At 38.3% G+C, this 3889-nt stretch overlaps 1 long non-coding RNA gene across 1 annotated transcript; it reads left to right on the top strand.

The window, feature by feature from the left end:
- The first annotated feature begins 270 nt into the window (after positions 1–270).
- On the top strand, positions 271–3650 carry LOC110864918. Its single transcript, XR_002550168.1, has 2 exons — positions 271–478; positions 3178–3650. It is a non-coding gene; the product is annotated as an uncharacterized LOC110864918 (long non-coding RNA).
- Positions 3651–3889: the final 239 nt, after the last annotated feature.

Here is a 3889-nt window from a genome sequence, read left to right as displayed (position 1 = left end):
GGGGTATGGTGGGGCGGGGATTTGGGGCATGGGTTGACACGTGGACTTCGAGGGGCACCGCTGGTGAGTTGCATGTTTGGTTGGTATGGCGGCGTGGCTAGCCCGCGTGGGTCGGTATGGGTTTGGCTTGGCCAAACGGTTGTTTTTTAAATTTAAATCCTAGCCACCTATAGCCTAACCAACCCAGCCAATGAGAGCCGGCCACGGAAGACCGCTAGGCCCGCCCAACGCCCAGGCTGAAACCCCCGCCCAAGGGGCCACGCCGAAACCCAAGCCCACCCGGGATGGTGACTTGAGCGTTTGTACCCAACCCACGCCCCATACCCCATAGTCTTAAAACAATACAATATACCTTTTCAGTCCCCATGTGTCCATGCAGATCCTTTTCATTAGTTGAATATTGTCTAATGATGCTAGGTAATAATGATGTCAATAGTGATTGTGTGCAGTATGCGTGTTAGCTTTGAATCTCTGAATGGTATGTGCCCACTGCCCCACTTCTTCCCTTGCTGTATCCAATCACAGAAAAAATGTTATTTTGATTGCCTTACATTCAATGATTATATAATGATAAAAAGTCATTGTATATAGACACACCTGGCATTTAACCTGCCATCCCAAAATTGGGTTGATATGGGTCGTTTTTAAAAAAACATTTGGGTTGATATGGGTGGCTGTTTCTCATTGAATGGGCGAGTCTGGGTTGATTGAAATAACCCATTCTAATGAAACAGGCCAGAATGGGTTGGCGGGTCAACATGGGTTGGTGTTATGTTTCAAACAGGTGCAAATGGTGTACTCCTTGTTGCGCACATTAGTGAATAAGTTGAGATAGAAGATAAAGAACTTCTAACAAATCCGATATCGCAACCCGATGCGTAATCGGCACTGAAATGTGCGTAACCTGCATTAAGTATGAAAAACTGACGCTTCAATGCGCGTAACCCGCACTGGTTAAGCGTCGAGCACTGGATTAAGTGCGTATCAAAGTTGGGTTACGCACATTACGCGACGCATGACAGGTGTGTTCCGCACCGGTCTGCATGACCTGCATTTAAACACGCATAACCAACGTTACGCGCATAAGCGCTGCCTACATAAGTGACGCCTAAACGAGCATAACGAAACCAGAGCGCGCGTAATTGGCATTAAACACATGTAACAATTGATTGAATGCGCGTAACTGTCGCCGATTGCTCGTGCAAAGCCAATTTCACATCAAGCGTTGCGTTAATCGCTTATCGGAGCCGGTTTACGCATGTTACATGGCGTTGAACTCACGTTTCCCAGCTCTGGTACGCGTAACAGAGGCTGCACACGTAATTGACGCTTGAACGCGCATAACCGACACTGGTTACGCGTCGAGCGGTTGGTTAACCATTTTCTAAACGAACCCATTCTGACCTGTAACCCGTTTTGACCCGAACCCATGTCGACCCTAACTAAAATAACCCTTTATTGAATCAAAGTGTTTTGATCAAAGCCGTTCTGACCCGCAACCTAAACCTGCCTGAACCGGAATGACCCGTTTACCAGGCCTAATTTTGTAGAGTAAAATTTAGGTTATCCAACTGGATGAAAGCTGTTAACTTTAAATGGATTTAGGCCCAACATAGCGGTTATTTTTTTAGATCATCTTGACCAAACCCATCGTAACCCAAACCCATCCTAACCTTTTTTTAATTGGCCCATCCTGACCCAAACCCATTCTGGCCCAAACCCATCATAACCTATCACCCAACCCAATCCAACCCGCCCATTTTGCAACCTCTATTATAGATAAAAAGGGAAGAAAACTTGACTAACCATAGCTTTCGAATTACACTTCCCTGTGTTAGTAGGCTATGGTGTATGTGTGACATCTCTCTTTTAACCTTGTACCCGTTGTTAGTGACTGGGATGCGCTCTCACTTCCAGCAAAATCAATAAAGTTCTATACACAAAAGTGAAAAGGGAAATTTTATATAAAAATTATATGAGTGAAGTAAATTAAATCCATGCATACCACAGTCGAAACAAGCGTACTTGCGCTGTCTCTGCCTAGAGAGTTATTGGGTGAACTTTCAACTGTTTGAATCCAATTACCAAATCATGAAAAAATATAATCCTTAACCAAGACTATTATGCAATTGAAGCATTTCTTTACCAGTCATGATTTAATTAAAAAGTAAACCAAAAGGCTACAAAACAGCTCCATCACATGGTCCCAGACTCCCAGTCCCTAACACTTCCCTCAGTGAGGTTTTCAACAATTGTTCTGTTATAACGCTTCACCAAAACAAAAAAATATATTAAGTGATAATTTAAAATGCATCATTTAAAAATCTGAGCGGATAGCCATCAGTTTTTTTGTTTAAATTAAAGTGAGGAACCGGGGAACCATGTATTTAACATGTTAAGTAATTAGAATAGCTTCTACATATCTTTATATGCAAAATATTCGGAATTTAAAAAAAAATTATTAACATGTTAAATTGACATTTTCATGATAAAAAAATACATAATTTGATACCAAGATCTCTTAAATACTCCTTGTATCTTGTAATATCAATAGTAGCAGACATCAATGCCACCCTAAAAATACAACAAATGGTTAAGGCATGAGTTTTGACATATGTGTTTTAACTACAAACAACTATCACATGAAAAATTAGTCTAGGTAGCAAGTAAGATAATTTTTTGAACAACAACGAATTTATATTCATACAATATGTTTTCCATATAGGCAATGATAGATGAACACATTAATCATATAATTTCACTAATCTAAAGTTAAACAACAATACCTAGCTACAATTCTAACATTCAGTGACTAAAACCATAATCTATATGATATCTCTGATATAAACAGATAAATTATGGAACTTAACATGTTAAATAATTTCAATGTAATATAATATTCGTAAACGTACAAAAAATAACTGTTTGAAATCAATATCTAGTATTAGAAATATATTTTAAATTCATAAAAACTTGAAACAGTAATATATAAAACATAAAAACCCTAGAAATCGATGAATGTTTGTTGAAATTTTATAATTTTATAATTTTTCGTTTTACCTGCAATGTTTTTGATGATTCATCAACGAATTTTACTTTTGAAAGAGGAAACTAAGATTTTTGAATGAAGAGCGACTTGATTAAGCTGTTTAACACAATATAAAAACCTGATTGCAGCTACATCGTATCTCCGTTGTGTTTCCGCTTGAAGAGCGACTGATTTTAGTTGTTTAATGCAATCGGAGAACCTGATTTGATCTCCGTCGTATCTCCGCCGTGTCTCAGCCTTCTCCAACGAAACCCTAGCTTTTCTCAGTCTCACGTGTTTGTTTATGTAATTTGACAAAATTGCCCATGTTCCCTAGTTCCCCACTTTTTTAGTGTTCCCCAATGAACTCTACCCTATATATATATATATATAAAAAAGCTGATGTGGCTTGGCCACACCAGCCAAGCCACGCCCACCAAACCCCCTTCAAAAGTGGGTTGAAGCCTTGAGTTTTGAAAGTCCACGTGTCATCAATGCCCAACCCAAGCCCCACCATACCCCATGATCTAACAAGAAGAAAAAGTGCTTGACAAACTCACAAGCACTTTTCAAAATCACTTTTTGCATAGGGAATAAAAGTTAGTTTTGAAAAGTTAGCAAAGAGTGACTTTTTGAAACCGTTTATGACTTTTAATAATTTTACTTGAATAAGCTAAGATAAACACATTTTAAAAAACAATTTATTGACTTATTGGTTTTTCCTATCCCATAAGCTAATCCAAACATTTTTTAAAAACTCATTTTCAAAAAGTTATAAGTCAAGTCATTTTCACAAAAAAGAAATCATTTTTGAGTTAAATAAGCTAAGACTAACTTTATGTAATTTTTATCTGAGATAAT

This window comes from Helianthus annuus, chromosome 6 (assembly GCF_002127325.2).
Source record: "Helianthus annuus cultivar XRQ/B chromosome 6, HanXRQr2.0-SUNRISE, whole genome shotgun sequence".
In the NCBI taxonomy this organism is placed as follows: Eukaryota; Viridiplantae; Streptophyta; class Magnoliopsida; order Asterales; family Asteraceae; genus Helianthus; species Helianthus annuus.
The sequence above is the reverse complement of the archived record's forward strand: the minus strand, read 5'-3'. Positions and strand labels throughout refer to the sequence as shown.